Genomic DNA, 19,375 nt, shown 5'->3' with positions numbered 1-19,375 from the left:
TTCATCCTGGCTCAAATTAATGGGATAATCGTCGCTTTCTTGGTCAGAATCTCTCTCGCTGCTGGTGTAAACAATGGGGAAATGTGAGGAGCCTTTCAACCTGTGACGTCACGCTACTTCCGGTACAGGCAAGGCTTTTTTTTTATCAGCGACCAAAAGTTGCGAACTTTATCGTCAATGTTCTCTACTAAATCCTTTCAGCAAAAATATGGCAATATTGAGAAATTATCAAGTATGACACATAGAATGGATCTGCTATCCCCGTTTGAATAAAAAAAATAATTCCAGTAGGCCTTTAATCTGTTTTTAAAAAATATATAAAATGTTTAAATTATATATGTATGTGTGTATAAATGTGTATATACGTATATCTGTGTGTGTATATATACATAAAGTTTGGTTCACTATAGTTTGTGCCCTTAAATCCCACCTGAGTTTGTTAACAATAACAAAAAGGACAAAAGATTTGTTACGTTCACCTGGGGAAGGAGACGACACAACAACAGGAATAAGCTCAACAGGTTTATTGAACTTAATGATGTGTTGGGGTGTGTATGCTACTAACAGTGTATGGTGCAAGACGATGTGAGGAATTAGTAATGTAAATGTTACCAGAGGGTGTTCTTCGTGCGTGTTGGATGAATTGTCCAAAAGTGGGGCAAGGCAAGAAGGAAGTCCGTAGGCAAGCGTGAGGTCCGTGTCCAAGCGGGGGTCGAGGATAGAGGGAAGCAGTCCAAAACCCGTAGGGAAGTCCAATGAAGTGAGACGCACAGCTCAATCAATGGAGACGGAGGGAATACTGCGGGGAACACAGAGGACATGTAAGACACAGGCAGAGGGAAAGCACAGAGAGGAGGGAAGCCAGAGACGGGATGCTTACTACAAAGAGTGACGGCGTGGCGAAGTTGGTAGAGTGGTTGTGCCAGCAATCGGAGTGTTGCTGGTTACTGGGGTTCATTTCCCACCTTCTACCTTCCTAGTCACGTCCGTTGTGTCCTTGGGCAAGACACTTCACCCTTTGCCTCCGATGGCTGCTGGTTAGCGCCTTGCATGGCAGCTCCCTCCATCAGTGTGTGAATGTGTGTGTGAATGGGTGAATGTGGAAATACTGTCAAAGCGCTTTGAGTACCTTGAAGGTAGAAAAGCGCTATACAAGTATAACCCATTTATCATTTATTTATCATAACTACGTTCTGGCACTGGATCTTTGGGCCTGCTGGTCTTTATGGCGTCGGCCCTCATTAGATCCAAGTGCGCTGCAGATGGAATGACTGATTGCGCATGCGCCGTGACAAAATTAGTCTTAATAAAAAATATATTGATCCAACCACTGTAGTATCGACCATACACTAACACTGTAGTTGGTATCGTTATTGTCGGTATTTGTATTAATCTGCCCTCCTCTGTTTACATTCAAGAGTTCTAGCTTAGCGATTAGCACGGCTTATTGCTGACAGCAAAGCCAATGTATATTAGCATCCAGCTAGCGCATTTTACGAAAAGTGGAGCCTTACTTTACTTACTTCACTGTCTCTGTTGGCATTTAAAACTGCAACATTACCTCCAGGTCGTATGGCTGAGCCCGCTCTCGGTGCTGCTCGAGTGATCGCCAAGCGCCGAAGTTGACGTACTAATGATAGCTAAACTTTGCTAAATCGCTATCATTAGCTAACAACACACATTGCAAATGCGGCTGTGTTTTGTCGGTTTATGTCTTTACGTCCTAAACGCCGTCAGAGGGCGGGATAAAATACTTAAACCACATCGGAAAGCTAGCGCCCAATAGGTCTTTAATGAACGCTTTGCTTGAAATTCGCAAGGCGGTTTCCCGTTTCCAGTTTTATAGACTGCAGGCGTCATTACGCTGGTGAAATGCTTCCATCACAAGCTGATCAAATATTTATGAAGCTAGCATATTTCCAGCCATGTCATCATGTGTCTTTTGTTCCCCCCCCCCCCAGTACTCTAGTGTTGTTTGTGGTCTATTTAAAGGCACCCTATGTGATTTGTGTCTATTAGCAGGTGTAGCTTGATAGCAGGCTAGCACACAAGTACTCACTGCTGAGATACAAAGTGCGGATCTGTTTTTTAAAACAGAGTTTTTTATGGGCTTGTGGTACATTGTAGAAATAAAAAAACAAAACAGCAATACGTGGAAAAATAGAGCAAAAAGCCCTTATGTATTAAAAACTGAAATGTTGATACTAACAACTAATAATAATTCGGTTTGTCCCGATACAACTTTTTCCACTTTGAGTATTAGCCAATACCGATATTGTACAATACGCACTTTTATAAGAGAACAATGGTAACTATGAAAAACACTAACATATTTAGTATTAACCGTCTGGAATGGACCCATGCTGTCTTTAAGTTGAAGTGGCGTGGTAATAGTTTTTTTGGGGGACACATAGTGGCCACAATAATCCATAAAATTGAACTCATGACCCAGTTGCATGATGCGGGCGCGTTTGTTACTGGTTACTTTCCGCTTTGGAGTCTTTGTGTGTGTGTAAGTAATATGCAACCATAATTATTTGATGCTTGTTTATGTTGACAAATGTGCTGTTTTACACTGCAATATTCTTCAATTATCATTACGTATGTCTAGCTTGTGTGCTATTGTGTGCTTAGCTGTTGTGTAGCTGCTAGTAGCCTTAAGCCTAGCATGTTAACCTTTTGTAAATTACTTGACTAAAATAGAAGGAAAGTCTAGCTTATGTGCTATTGTGTGCTTAGCTGTTGTGTAGCAACTGTTAGCCTTTAGCTTAGCATGTTAACCTTTTGTAAATGACTTGACTAAAATATAAGAAAAGACTAGCTTGTGTGCTATTTGTGTGCTTAGCTGTTGGGTAGCTGCTAGTAGCCTATAGCCTAGCATGTTTACCTTTTGTAAATGACTTGACTAAAATATGAGAAAAGACTGGCTTGTGTGCTATTGTGTGCTTAGCCATTGTGTAGCTGCTAGTAGCCGATAGCTTAGCATGTTTACCTTTTTGTAAATGACTTGACTAAAATAAAAGACTAGCTTGTGTGCTATTGTGTGCTTAGCAGTTGGGTATCTGCTCGCTTCCTAATAGCGTTTAGCCCAGCATGTTAACCTTTTGTAAATGACTTGACTAAAATAGAATAAAAGACTAGCTTGTGTGTTATTGTGTGCTTAGCTGTTGTGTAGCGACTATTAGCCTATAACCTAGAATGTTTACCTTTTTTTGTAAATGACTTAACTAAAATAAAAGAAAAGACTAGCTTGCGTGTTATTGTGTGCTTAGCTGTTGTGTAGCTGCTAGTAGCCTATAGCCCAGCATGTTCACCTTTTGTAAATGACTTGACTGAATAAAAGACTAGCTTGTGTGTTATTGTGTGCTTAGCTCTTGTGTGGCTACTATTAGCCCTTTAGCTTAGCATGTTTACCTTTTTGTAAATGACTTGACTAAAATAAAAGACTAGCTTGTGTGCTATTGTGTGCTTAGCAGTTGTGTAGCTGCTCGCTCCTAATAGTGTTTAGCCAAGCATGTTAACCTTTTGTAAATGACTTGACTAAAATAGAATAAAAGACTAGCTTGTGTGTTATTGTGTGCTTAGCTGTTGTGTAGCGACTATTAGCCTATAACCTAGAATGTTTACCTTTTTTGTAAATGACTTAACTAAAATAGAAGAAAAGACTAGCTTGCGTGTTATTCTGTCCTTAGCTGTTGTGTAGCTGCTAGTAGCCTATAGCCTAGCATGTTCACCTTTTGTAAAATGACTTGACTGAATAAAATACTAGCTTGTGTGTTATTGTGTGCTTAGCTCTTGTGTAGCTACTATTAGCCTATAGCCTAGCATGTTTACCTTTTTTGTAAATGACTTGACTAAATTATAAGAAAAGACTAGCTCGTGTGCTATTGTGTGCTTAGCCATTGTGTAGCTGCTAGTAGCCTATAGCCTAGCATGTTCACCTTTTGTAAATGACTAAAATAAAAAGACTAGCTTGTGTGCTATTGTGTGCTTAGCTGTTGGGTAGCTGCTATTAGCCGAAAGCCTAGCATGTTTACCTTTTGTAAATGACTTAACTAAAATAGAAGAAAAGATTAGCTTGTGTGTTATTGTGGTGCTTAGACATTGTGTAGCTGCTAGTAGCCTATAGCCTAGCAGGTTCACCTTTTGTAAATGACTAAATTAAAAGACTAGCTTGTGTGCTATTGTGTGCTTAGCTGTTTTGTAGCTGCTCGCCATTAGTAGCCTTTAGCCTAGCATGTTAACCTTTTGTAAATGACTAGACTAAAATAGAATAAAAGACTAACTTGTGTGTTATTGTGTGCTTTGCTCTTGTGTAGCTACTTTACTATTTACATGTTTACCCTTTTTGAAAATGACTTGACTAAAATAGAAGAAAAGACTAGCTTGTGTGCTATTGTGTGCTTAGCTGTTGGGTAGCTGCTATTAGCCTATAGCCTAACATGATTACCTTTTGTAAATGACTTGACTAAAATGGAAAAAAAGACTAGCTTGTGTGTTATTCTGTGCTTAGCCGTTGTGTAGCTGCTAGTAGCCTATAGCCTAGCATATTCACCTTTTGTAAATGACTAAAATCGAAGACTAGCTTGTGTGCTATTGTGTGCTTAGCTGTTGAGTTGCTACTCGCTCCTAATAGCGCTTAGCCCAGCATGTTAACATTTGTAAATGATTTGACTAAAATAAAATAAAAGTCTACCTTGTCTGTTATTGTGTGCTTAGCTGTTATGTAGCTACTATTAGCCTATAGCTTAGCATGTTTTTCCTTTTGTAAATGACTAAAATAGAAGAAAATATTACTTTGTGTGCTTAGCTGTTGGGTAGTTGCTATTAGCCTATAGCCTAGCATGTTTACCTTTTGTAAATGACTTGAATACAATAGAAGAAAAGACTAGCTTGTATGTTATTGTCTGCTTAGTCGTTGTGTAGCTGCTAGTAGCCTATAGCCTAGCATGTTGACCTTTTGTAAATGACTAAAATAAAAATACTAGCTTGTGTGCTTAGCTATTGTGTAGCTGCTCGTTCCTAGTAGCCTTTAGCCTAGCATGTTTACCTTTTGTAAATGACTAAAATAAAACACTAGCTTGTGTGCTATTGTGTGCTTAGCTGTTGAGTGCTTAGTCATTGTGTAGCTGCTAGTAGCCTATAGCCTAGCATGTTGACCTTTTGTAAATGACTAAAATAAAATACTAGCTTGTGTGCTTAGCTATTGTGTAGCTGCTTGCTCCTAGTAGCCTTTAGCCTAGCATGTTAACCTTTTGTAAATGACGTGACTAAAATTGTGTGTTTATTGGAGGACATTTAGATGTTAACTGTCCAGTTTTGCACAAGTAAACACGCTGCAGAACTGCTTGTATCGGACATTTTAAATACAAGCACGTATAATCCGATACTTGTTTTTTTTGCTGATATTAGACCAATATTTATGTAGGATCAGGACAAGCCTACAGAAAATAGCTCCTAAAATCTAGTCGTTTGACATCATATTTATAGCACAAAATAAATATTGAACATTTTCAGAAGTAAATGTGCAAACTACAATATTAAAAACGCAGCAACATCCAGAAAGTGATGTTTATATCTTGTTAGCAAGAGTACAGACAAACTATTGTTCATATTCATGCATATGTGCAGTATGAATGTATTTTGTTGTTAGGAGAGGGCGATATGACTGAAAACTGTATCACGATATAAGTGCCTTATATCGGTCGATATTACTGATGTTTTTTAAACAGGAAAAACTTATTCGGGTTAGTGGTCAATTGTACGGAATATGTACTGTACTGTGCAATCTACTAATAAAAGTTTCAATCAATCAATCAAAAAAAGGTGCAAAAATAAGGAATATGTAAGAAATGCTTCATAAAATGTAAGAAAATAGTGCAAAGTGTGAAAATGTAAACACAGAGAAACCTGAGAAGAACCACTTTCTTCAGGTTTAGTGCCAGGAAGTTACAGCTGTGCTCTAAAGGGTGAGCGCGGCTAAGGTAGTGTGGCGTTACTGATTATGAGTGCCTTGATCTGACTACGGTCTCTTTTGAGAAAAATCCAAAAATCTGTCCAGTTGACTTTTCCTCTTTTACCCACAATTTCTTCATTTTGACTTTCTCTTCTCCCTCCATGCAAAGAATCAACCAAACCTGATAGATGATACTGTCACCTGATTGGTTGTTAGCGTGTCCCTCCCACTGATCAGTGATCACTTCCTGCGTTGCTCGCTTACCAGAGAGCAACCAACCTTGCTTCCATACTTCCGCTTTATTCCCCCAGAAGTAAAAAAAACAACTTTTGAACGTTTTATCGAACATATTTTTTTTATACCGATCACGTGTATATAGCGATATATATTGATGTAATTTTATCGCCCAGCCCTAAATGTCGTACAATTTGCTTCTTCTTTTTTTTTTGTTAGATGAGACTCTGAAAGGGACAAGCGGTAGAAAATGGATTGATGGATGGATACTCTGCCACCCCTGGAGGAACCATGCGATATGACAGTGCTGGGTCAAAGTAGGTCACAAATGGCATTTTTCACATTTAGCAATTGTGGCAAATTGGTTGTTTCTGCTCTTGATGTTAAGTTAAGATAAAGTAATAGCAGTTTACACGCACACACACACACGCACACACACACACGCACACACACACACACACACACGCACACACACAAACACATTTCCCTAGCGCTGCCTGTGTTACATCATATGATCTGTGGGCCCAGTTAGTCATCCTCATGTGACTTAACCTCATTTGAGGAATCTCTGTGGACTATAACAATATCACACACACACACACACACACACACACACACACACACACACACACACACACACACACACACACACACACACACACACACACACACACACACACACACATTCTTGTATTTGTTACCTTCTTGAGACCTCCGAATAATGCCTACCTCTTTAGGACCACCCTTTCCAGATATATAAAGATTTGTATCTACAACATTAATAATATATACATACTATGCAAATATAAAAAAACCTTGTTGTGAAAAATGAGTTGGAATTTAACAAGAAAAAGGTCACAGTTTCACAAGAAAAACTTGGAATTTTGGCAGCATTATAATACAAGCCGTCATTTTACTTAACGCAAGTCACAATTTTACAAGAAAAACTGAACATTTGTGCAATATTATGATAAAAGTTGGAATTTTACTCAACAGTCGCAATTTTACAAGAAAAGCTTAACATTTTGGCAATTTTATGAAATGAGTCGTAATTTTACTTGACAAAAGTCACAATTTTATAAGAAAACTTTCACATTTTGGCAATATTATAATTGGAATTTTATTTGGCAAAATTATGACAAAAGTCATAATTTTACTCAAAAAATGTCACTGCTTTACAAGAACAACAAAATAATTGGCAATATTGTGATAAAAGTCTGAATTTTACATGACAAATGTCACCATTTTGCATTAAAAAGTCTGAATTTTACAAGAAATTGTTGCAATATTACAGAAACAGAAAGAATATGAGAAATTGTTCCCAATTTTATAAGACAGAAGTTGACACATTGTGAGAAAAAGACTGCTTTTAGTTAATATTTTGTTGTTGTGTTTTGTAATTGTTTTTTAAATTTCGTTATTTACTTCCAAGTTATGACAGTATATCTCCATAAACATATTTAAAAAAATAAATAAATAATAATTTTGGCCAAAGGGGGCGCATTTCAATTTCTTACACACTTGTTATTCCATATATTGACCAGAGGGAGAGCACTTTTAAAACCAACACACAGTCCATTTGAAATATCTCTCCTTTTTGGTACCACCCTAATTTTAAATAGATTTCACCACCAGGGGTACAAATGAGACATTCTCTATTAGATGCAATGGTTTTCTGTTTTGGGACCATGATTTATGTCCTAACTTGTTCACCAGACCCTCATATGGAAGGTACTTTTCCTTGTTGATGTCTCAAGAAGGGTAGAAATACAAGAACACACACACACACACACACACACACACACACACACACACACACACACACACACACACACACACACACACACACACACACACACAGCATGACATCAGCTCGTCCTGGGTTACAGTCTGTGTCCTGATGGAAGCGTGGATAAGAAACAACAGTCAGTGATGAGCCGGAATCTCATTACACAAAACAGCAATAAAAGCGACTCGTATGTTATATGTATATAATAACCAAAACTAAAGTTACTCGCTCAAAAAGAAAAACAAGTGAATGGGCTGTCATGTGCATGCCAGGCCACTAGTTGGCACTGTCCCTTTGTAATGCATCACTTACAACACGTAACCACAATGAATGCAGGTACTGTTGTTTGTAGGAAATATTATAAATCATATTAACAGCAGCACTTCATTGTTAGCTTCTTTGTCAGTTCTGTTTTCAAAATAAGAGCGAGCAGATACAGTCGTTGTTAGGAATGGGTTCTGAATCCGGTACTTTTTTTTGGCACCGACCGAATCCCGCTAATGCTACCAGGCACCGATTCACGGAAAATCCAACGGTGCTATGTTTTGGTTCCTGGCTTTTGCTTGCGTGACGTCACGCACTTCGGCGATCACTCCAGCAGCACTGAGAGCCGACTCAGCCAAATTACCTCTAGGTCAGTGGTTCTTAACCTTGTTGGAGGTACCGAACCCCACCAGTTTAATATGCGCATTCACCGAACCCAAAGTTATATGTTTTTGGTAACACTTTAGTATGGGGAACATATTCTAAGTAACAAAGACTTAATTTAGAGTTATTTGGTTAGGGTCAGGGTTAGGGTTATAATAAGGCCATGCCGAATAAGGCATTAATAAGTACTTAATAATGACTAGTTAAGAGCCAATATGTTACTAATTTCATGTTAATAAGCAACTAATTAATGGTGAATATGTTCCCCATACTAAAGTGTTACCATATTTGTTTACTGGTGCACAAAATGAACCATGCATGAACATCACTTTGTTCAAAGAACAAAACCAACACAGTGCATAAACTCACAACAAATTACACACCTGCAAATCAATGTGACTTCTGCTGTTGCCGTATCCGTAATACGCCGATAGGGAGAAGTTTTTATTTACACGATGAGTCGGGTGTGTCTTGACCTCCGCCGAACCCCTAAGCCCGACTCACCGAACCCCTAGGGTTCCATCGAACCCAGGTTAAGAACCACTGCTCTAGGTAATGTTGCAATTTTCAACGCCGAAAAGTAATTAACTCAACAACAACAAAAAACGCTCCAACGTAATTAAAGTAAGGCTCCACTTTTCCCAAAATGTGCTAGCTTGATGCTAATATACATTGGCTTTGCTATTGACATGCTACTGATTAGCATTGGCGATTTTACATGGCGATTTCAACACCTCCAAATGTGTTAATGAAAACTACAACTAAGATGCACGTCACAATCGAACAGCTGCTGCGTGATTAGTACAATACTTACAGTATTAACTTTGATATTCCATTAAATCGCCATGTGTATACTTTAAGATCATTCACACTTCATCGGTTTCATTCCATAGCGGAATGAAAAGAAGGGGGTGAATCATCTTGTCTTTCATTAAGTGTATTTGACTCTTGGTGCGGCCAAGCCACGCCGCTGGCCCGCTAGCATCACACAGTTTGTGTGTTTTTTTAATGTGCGTGTTTGGCGAGTGAGACGGTCTGCAAGAGCGGTCACTCTTTTTTGCAATCCTTTTCTGTGGCTGCGGGCCTTTGAACCACAAATAAACGGTAGTAATAATAACCGCTGTAAAACTCCCGACAATTAATATTAGTGTATTACATTAAAATGGTCGAAAACCCGTCATTCATAACTGCACTTTAATGCGGACTGACTGCTAGCTTGCTAGCCAGCTTTAATGCTAAAATGTAAACAACGGACATGAACGGCATTCCCCAAGCTAAACTTGTACAAACACACGACTGTTTGAATAAGTGAGCGACATTATTCACATAAAACATAAACGATGTGCTGTTTTTGATCGATAATCTCCACAGGTTGAAACAGACTCGTATGGATTCTTCATTTATGACTCTAAACAATGTTTGTAAGTTGTACAGACCCAATTTCCATATGAGTTGGGAAATTGTGTTAGATGTAAATATAAACGGAATACAATGATTTGCAAATCATTTTCAATCCATATTCAGTTGAACATGCTACAAAGACAACATATTTGATGTTCAAACTAATAAACTTTTTTTTTTTTGCAAATAATCATTAACTTTAGAATTTGATGCCAGCAACACGTGACAAAGAAGTTGGGAAAGGTGGCAATAAATACTGATAAAGTTGAGGAATGCTCATCAAACACTTATTTGGAACATCCCACAGGTGAACAGGCAAATTGGGAACAGGTGGGTGCCATGATTGGGTATAAAAGTAGATTCCATGAAATGCTCAGTCATTCACAAACAAGGATGGGGCGAGGGTCACCACTTTGGCAACAAATGCGTGAGCAAATTGTTGAACAGTTTAAGAAAAACCTTTCTCAACCAGCTATTGCAAGGAATTTAGGGATTTCACCATCTACGGTCCGTAATATCATCAAAGGGTTCAGAGAATCTGGAGAAATCACTGCACGTAAGCAACTAAGCCCGTGACATTCGATCCCTCAGGCTGAACTGCATCAACAAGCGATATCAGTGTGTAAAGGATATCACCACATGGGCTCAGGAACACTTTAGAAACCCACTGTCGGTAACTACAGTTTGTCGCTACATCTGTAAGTGCAAGTTAAAACTCTCCTATGCAAGGCGAAAACCGTTTATCTACAACACCCAGAAACGCTGTCGGCTTCGCTGGGCCTGAGCTCATCTAAGATGGACTGATACAAAGTGGAAAAGTGTTCTGTGGTCTGACGAGTCCACATTTCAAATTGTTTTTGGAAACTGTGGACGTTATGTCCTCCGGACCAAAGAGGAAAAGAACCATCCGAATTGTTATAGGCGCAAAGTTGAAAAGCCAGCATCTGTGATGGTATGGGGGTGTATTAGTGCCCAAGACATGAGTAACTTACACATCTGTGAAGGCGCCATTAATGCTGAAAGGTACATACAGGTTTTGGAGCAACATATGTTGCCATCCAAGCAACGTTACCATGGACGCCCCTGCTTATTTCAGCAAGACAATGCCAAGCCAGGTGTTACATCAACTTGGCTTCATAGTAAAAGAGTGCAGGTACTAGACTGGCCTGTGTGGCGCATTATGAAGCCTAAAATACCACAACGGAGACCCCCGGACTGTTGAACAATTTACGCTGCACATCAAGCAAGAATGGGAAAGAATTCCACCTGAGAAGCTTCAAAAATGTGTCTCCTCAGTTCCCAAACGTTTACTGAGTGTTGTTAAAAGGAAAGGCCATGTAACACAGTGGTGAACATGCCCTTTCCCAACTACTTTGGCACGTGTTGCAGCCATGAAATTCTAAGTTAATTATTATTTGCAAAAAAAAGTTTATGAGTTTGAACATGAAATATCTTTTCTTTGTAGTGCATTCAATTGAATATGGGTTGAAAAGGATTTGCAAATCATTGTATTCCGTTTATATTTACATCTAACACAATTTCCCAACTCATATGGAAACGGGGTTTGTACAATACAACTAAAACAATTCTTACTTACTAAACCGTCCCATGTGTGACATATGTAGAAAATGACTATTTCGTGAGTATACGTTCACACGCAGTTGCTTTTAGCTGCGGGCATTACACTACGGGCTTTTCTCACTCTTTCTTGTCTCTCTTTCTCCCAGAGAGATAAAACAAACGCACCTTACATACGTCACATACTGTCGCGCGTGCAACGTCATACGCCCTCGCCGAGCAGAGAGGTAGCCGCATGGGTAAAGTTAGCTGTGGCAGGTGGTGCGAGTGGTAATACGAGAGAGTGAAGGTGCGAATCTGGTAACAAACGAAGGAAGAATAATTAATTCCCCAAGAAAAACAGCACAGGATCCATCGTCTGGCGGTGGTTTGGCTTCAAGCGGGAAGATGTTGAGCAGACAACCGTAGTATGTTAAGTATGCGGCAAAAGTGTTGCTACAAAAAGTAGCTGCACTGCTAATTTGTGGCATCATTTGAAAAGTCACCCGCTAGAGAATGAAGAGTGCTTGAAACTCCGCATGTCAACATCTCCGGCCGATGCCACACCCACAAAATGCCCAAGCAACCAGCACTGACCCAATTGAGCCTGGCGTCTTCCATTTCCACATCAACACCGTATGAAAAAAATAGTCAACAACAGAAGGAGATAACGTCCGCAGGAACCTACCACATAGCGAAGGACGTACACTATTTGATTTCCTATTATGCAGCTCATTTTTATTTTACACTTTTTGAAATATCTTGTGTGACATCATGCACAAAAGTGCACTTTATTAGTTTTAAACTATTGTAGTGGCGTTCTGTACAAAAAGTGTACTTTAATTTAGTGTTGTTTTGATACAGTATGTCATCTTAGTGACATCATGCACAAAAGTGCACTCATAGCTTGTTTTAAAATGTCTCTGACAATCTTGCACTTTCTGTTTGGAAATGACATGAATGTTTGTGCCACTGCTTAATAACTGTTTAATAAATACACTTTTGGTCAATTGACTTACCGTAGTTGTGATTTCCCTCTCTGCATGAAAGTTTAAAATGAGCATATATTAATGCAGAATGAACAAGACTGTTTTAATGTAGACACATAGAATCATCATACTGCTGTGATTATATGCATCAAGTGTTCATTCAAGGCTAAGGCTAAATATCAAGATATATATCGTGTATCGTAACATGACCTAAAAATATCGAGATATTAATAAAATGCCATATCGCCCAGCCCTAGTCCAATATAGCTCTTTCAACATTTTGGGTTGCCGACCCCTGACTTAAGCAGACTGTTCTTCTTGCTGGTGTTAGCGCTAATGTGGCGAGGGCGTCGTCGCTTATTGTGCGCGGCACAGGGAGAGCGAGCGCACGCGTGACGGAGCCCCTTTAAGGCCTAATTGGCCCTTTTGGAGGACTCCACTGACCCAGAAAATGGGCTCGCTCACTCCGAGTGAGTGATAGTCCGCAATCACCTCGCTGGCTACACTGGCCAAGGAATGCACTGGGATGATGATGCACACCGTCGTACAACTCTTTGACAAAGTTGACCTTTAACCTCACTATTAAAGAAGTGAATATTCCACAAATCTATGATATTTTCTTAAATCAGGTCCCTTGTATAGTGAATGTGCTTGATTGATATCTTTTTTTTTTTTTAAATGGCCAAAATAAATGTATATTTAAAAAAAAAATGTATATCAGGTTTGTCCTGGTACGATATCAGCACAAAAAAAAACCAAGTATGAGATGATATTGGCTTGCAAGTAAAATGTGCGATATCATGTGCGATATGAGCATCTTGCAGCGCGTTTACCTGTGCAAAGTTAGCATCTAAATGTCCTCCAATAAGCACACTTCTTCTTCTATTTTGCTCAGGTCATTTACAAAAGGTCAACGTGCTAGGCTGTAGGCTACTAGGAGCTGGCAGCTACACAGCAGCTAAGCACACAATAGCACACAAGCTAGACATGCGTAATAATCGTTGGAGCAATAAAACAGCACATTTGTCAATATAAACCGGTACCAAATAAATGTAGTTGCATATTACACATACAAAAGCTGCAAGGCAGAAGCGCATTAGAAGGTATCCAGTAACAAACGTGTCCGCATTGTTCAACTTACTGCCTCATGAGCTTCACTTCATGAATTATTGTGGCCACTAGGTGTTACCACTTCCACTTAAAGACAGCATAAATCTATTCCAAAAGGTTAATAATAAATATGTTAGTGTTTTTGATACTTACAATTGTTCTCTAACATTCCATCCATTTCTACTACTTGTCCCTTTCGGGGTTGCAGGGGGGCTGGACCCTACCCCTGCTGAATTTTTAACATCCCACTCTACAAAATAGGAAAAGTACTGGATTTTTCGGACTACTTTTTTCCGACGCTTTGAACCCTGTGGCTAATTTATTGATATTTCTTCGCTAACGGCCATAATGTTTTGTTTCAACAATTAGTTTTCAACAGACACTGAAAATGTGCGTTATTGTTTGTGCTACGGCGCCATCCTTTGGACGAGTTCGCCCACTGCAGGTGCTGTGGGTTGAAAATGTTCTTCCTGTTTTAATACCTGGAACCGGAAATAAAGCCGTCCATAGCGTTTTCCGCTCGAAAGCCTTCTTCATTCATCACTCAAAGCAACGTTGGAAAGTTTCACATGACAACTAAAACAATTCATACTTACTAAACCAGCTTATGTGTGATGTCTGTAGGAGTGTTTTCATGCATACTTGTTCGTGCTGTCGTAATGTAATCAAGCTATCGTCGTTAGCGTTAGCTAACATGCTAACACGTTTACGAGTGTCGGTGTTAGTGTTATTTGGTAAATTCACCGAGACGTCACCGTGGAGTTATTGAGTCCGTTTAGCTGATTGAAGAGCTAGCTTACGCACATAGTGGGTCCATGACGATGGCCTCTGTTTCGTTTGATCAGCCGTTTTACTGCTGTGTTACAGAGACCGTTTGGAGACAATTATGGTATGTAAATAAATATTTATAAAATATTTCTTTGTAAGTAACTCATATCAATCAATCAATCAATGTTTATTTATATAGCCCTAAATCACAAAAGTCTCAAAGGGCTGCACAAGCCACAACGACATCCTCGGCACAGAGCCCACACAAGGGACGTCGATGTGAATGACTATGAGAAACCTTGGGGAGGATCGCATATGTGGGTAACCCCCCCTCTAAGTACAGTCCCTAGTGGATCCAACATAACAGTGAGAGTCCGGTCCATAGTGGGGCCAGCAGAAGACCATCCCGAGCGGAGACAGGTCAGTAGCGCAGAGACGTCCCCAAACGATGCACAGGTGAGCGGTCCACCCCGGGTCCCAACTCTGGACAGCCAGCACCTCATCCATGGTCACCGGAACCGGAATAACCCGGCGAGGGGGCAAAGGAGAAAAGAAAACGGCAGATCTACTGGTCTAAAAAAGAGAGGTCTATTTAAAGGCTAGAGTATACAAATGAGTTTTAAGATGGGACTTAAATGCTTCTACTGAGGTGCGGCTTATAGTCCTGTGTGGCTAATATATGGAAAATATATTGTGGAAGTCGCTTCCTAGCGGTATCACTGACATATACTTCACAGGAGCCAGGCGTGCCAAGTTGAACAAAGTTTTAATGTACATATATTTGTCAAAGTCTTTCTCCAGCAGAACGTGACTGAAAAGTCACATCCGTATCCTCTCTCTCCTCCCGCTCCCGGCCGCTTGCTGTTAAAGACAACAGATGATTAGATTGACACGTACCACCTGTGAAATCTAATCACCTGCCAGCTGTGTCTCGCCGTCAGCACTGCCACGCCCCCGTCTGTTGGTGCTCTGTCCTCAGCACCATGGACAGAGGCGGTGACCTTTGCTCCTGCAGGCAGCGCTGGCAACATCTCCCTCCACACATATATATATATATATATATATATATATATATATATATATATATATATATATATATATATATATATATATATATATATATATTAGAGGTGAGAGAAAAAATCGATTTGAATTCGAATCGCGATTCTCACGTTGTGCGATTCAGAATCTATTCTCATTTTTAAAAAATCGATTTTTTTATTTTTATTTTTTTATTAAAAAATGTTTTATTTTTTTTTAATTTTTTTTTTTTTAAGTTAATCAATCCAACAAAACAATACACAGCAATACCATAACAATGCAATCCAATTCCAAAACCAAACCCGACCCAGCAACACTCAGAACTGCAATAAACAGAGCAATTGAGAGGAGACACAAACACGACACAGAGCAAACCAAAAGTAGTGAAACAAAAATGAATATTATCAACAACAGTATCAATATTAGTTACAATTTCAACATAGCAGTGATTAAAAATCCCTCATTGACATTATCATTAGACATTTAGTTTATGAGATGCCATTCAAGTGTAAGCCACTGTGACACTATTATTCATTTTTTGTATTTTTTTTAAATTAATGTTTGTAATGATAATATCAATGAGGGATTTTAATCACTGCTATGTTGAAATTGTTACTAATATTGATACTGTTGTTGATAATATTCATTTTTGTCTCACTACTTTTAGATTGTTCCGTGTCATGTTTGTGTGTCCTCAATTGCTCTCAATTGCTCTGTTTATTGCTATTCTGAATGTTGCTGGGTCTGGTTTTGTTTTGAAATTGTATTGCATTATTATGGTATTGTTGTGTATTGTTTTCATAAAAAAAAATAAAAAAATAAAAAATCGTGCTTGAATCGAGAATCGTGTTGAATTGAAAAAAAAAAGAAAAGATTCTGAATCGAATCGTGACCCCAAGAATCGATTTTGAATCGAATCGTGGGTCACCCAAAGATTCCCAGCCCTAATATATATATATATATATATATATATATATATATATATATATATATATATATATATATATATATATATATATATATATATATATATATATATATATATATATATATATGTGTGTGTATGTTTTAATTCAGTAGGTGCTGCTCATATACTGGTGCGCTCTATAGTCCGGAAAATACGCTATTTAAATATCTGGCTTGCGCAGCTAGTGGGTCCATGACGATGGCTTCTGTTTTGTTTGATCAGCCGTTTTACTGCTGTGTTACAGACACCGTTAGGAAACAATTAAGGTATGTCAATAAACATTTACAAAATCTCTCGTATTGGTAAATATATCTGTGGCTTATGGTCGGGTGCGGCTAATATAGTATATGTACACATAATTCATAATTCAAAAATTTGGCGGGTGCGGCTTGAATACCAGTGCGCTTTATAGCCCAGAAAGTATGGTAAGCATGATTCATGCCGTCAGCTAATACTCAAGGTTCTAGTATGGTTCCTGATTTGGTGTTTACATTTAGACACGTCTGGCAGTAGTGTATCAGTCTCTGCCCTGAACCCGAGCGCCTACGGGGCCTTTACTTGGAACCACTTTGCACTGAGCGGAAAAATTATCTCACTCCATCCAACGTGGCTGACCTCATCTCTGTGATGTTGGCGTGAGCTGACCTCAGCGCAGCTTCACCTGACACGATCGAATGTAGCAGAGAGTTTTCCTCTCCCAGGAGTTGAGCTCGCATGACATCACGCCACTCGGAGCCATGCCCTCACAGCTCCACACGTGGGGGGGAAAAAAATGGCAAAACAAGGCGGCGTGTTGTTACACCAAGTGTTTACACCTTGGCACCAGCCGGGGAACCGTTGAAACACTCGATGGCCGGGGGCCACATCTGGCCCGCCACACCATTTTATGTGGCCCGCAAAAGCCTGGAAATAATATGCCTCAAACAAATACTTAATCTTTTCTTACTAAATGCTTTTGTTCCTGCCTTTTTGACACTAAAAAAACACACATGCCGCATGCAATTACATATCTTTTAAACTTTCATATCACCTACTCATGCAACACATATGTTGAGTTGAGTTTGAGTTTATTTCGGACATGCAAGCATACAACATGAAACATCACAATCTCCAGTTTCTCTTTTCAACATGTTCGGAAAGGAGTAGGAAGAAGCAGAGCTTATTTAATCCTACTCCTTTTCTTTTACATAACAGTTGCTAAAACTTTTGTTCACTTCCTGTTCTCAATTTATTCACAATATACTCCATAAGTAAGCACAATAAAAATAAATAAATAAATAATACTCGGTGAAGTAAGTGACATTTCATATGGTGAGATGAGTAAGTTATTTTGAAAAAAATTAACGGATGGATGGATGAAATAAATTCTGAATGTTTATCATGGTTCTTCTTCTTTGTACTTTGTAAATACTTTAAGTTTGAAGAGTTTCTTGAAGTGGATCATATTAGTACATTGTTTGATTGCTTTGCTTAATCCATTCCATCATTTAATTCCACATACTGATATACTTAGACTTAGACTTCCTTTTTATTGTCATTCAAATTTTAACTTTACAGCACAGATAAGAACGAAATTTCGTTACATAAGCTCATGGTAGTGCAGGATAAAAAAAGCAATAATGTGCATATATAAATAAATAAATATATATAAATAATATATATATAATATATATATAAAATAAATAAATATATATATCATGGTAGTGCAGGATAAAAAAAGCAATAAGGTGCATACATAAATAAATAAATATATATAAATAATATATATATAATATATATATATATATATATATATATATATATATATATATATATATATATATATATATATATATATATATATAATAAATAAATATATATATAAATATATATAAATAATAATAATACTAAAGGTCTTAAGTGTTGTACGTGCATACAAATGTTTTCAATTACATTTTTCTCTAAGATTATATATAGAGATGTCCGATAATGGCTTTTTTGCCGATATCCGATATTCCGATATTGTCCAACTCTTAATTACCGATTCCGATACCAATATATACAGTCGTGGAATTAACACATTATTATGCCTAATTTTGTTGTGATGCCCCGCTGGATGCATTAAACAATGTAACAAGATTTTCCAAAATAAATCAACTCAAGTTATGGAAAAAAATGCCAACATGGCACTGCCATATTTATTATTGAAGTCACAAAGTGCATTATTTTTTTTAACATGCCTCAAAACAGCAGCTTGGAATTTGGGACATGCCCTCCCCGAGAGAGCATGAGGAGGTTGAGTTGGGCGGGGTTGGGGTGTAGGGGTGAGGGTATGGGGTAGCGGGGGGTGTATATTGTAGCGTCCCGGAAGAGTTAGTGCTGCAAGGGGTTCTGGGTATTTGTTCTGTTGTGTTTATGTTGTGTTACGGTGCCGATGTTCTCCCGAAATGTGTTTGTCATTGGGTGTAGGGGTGGGGGTATGGGGTAGCGGGGGGTGTATATTGTAGCGTCCCGGAAGAGTTAGTGCTGCAAGGAGTTCTGGGTATTTGTTCTGTTGTGTTTATGTTGTGTTACGGTGCCGATGTTCTCCCGAAATGTGTTTGTCATTCTTGTTTGGTGTGGGTTCACAGTGTGGCGCATATTTGTAACTGTGTTAAAGTTGTTTATACGGTCACTCTCAGTGTGACCTGTATGGCTGTTGACCAAGTATGCCTTGCATTCACTTTTGTGTGTGAAAAGCTGTAGATATTATGTGATTGGGCCGTTACGCAAGGTTTATTGGCGCTCTGTACTTCCCCCTACGTCCGTGTACCACTCCGTACAGCGGCGTTTTAAAAAGTCATACATTTTACTTTTTGAAACCAATACTGATAATTTCCTATATTGCATTTTTAAAGCATTTTTCAGCAGATAATATCGACAGTCCGATATTATCG

General features: G+C 38.6%; 1 protein-coding gene across 4 annotated transcripts in view; it reads left to right on the top strand.

The window, feature by feature from the left end:
* The window catches only part of etv4 (ETS variant transcription factor 4), a 167,842-nt gene that overhangs the window by 7,553 nt on the left and 140,914 nt on the right, over positions 1-19,375 (top strand). For 3 of the 4 annotated variants that reach the window (XM_062056920.1, XM_062056923.1, XM_062056922.1), the window contains exon 2: positions 6,410-6,507. The exons of the other annotated variant lie outside the window; for it this stretch is intronic. The gene's annotated coding sequence lies outside the window, so the exon portion shown is untranslated. The remainder of the gene's footprint in view (positions 1-6,409; positions 6,508-19,375) is intronic. 4 annotated transcript variants of the gene reach the window in all.

This window comes from Entelurus aequoreus, linkage group LG08 (assembly GCF_033978785.1).
Source record: "Entelurus aequoreus isolate RoL-2023_Sb linkage group LG08, RoL_Eaeq_v1.1, whole genome shotgun sequence".
NCBI classification, from domain to species: domain Eukaryota; kingdom Metazoa; phylum Chordata; class Actinopteri; order Syngnathiformes; family Syngnathidae; genus Entelurus; species Entelurus aequoreus.
The sequence above is the reverse complement of the archived record's forward strand: the minus strand, read 5'-3'. Positions and strand labels throughout refer to the sequence as shown.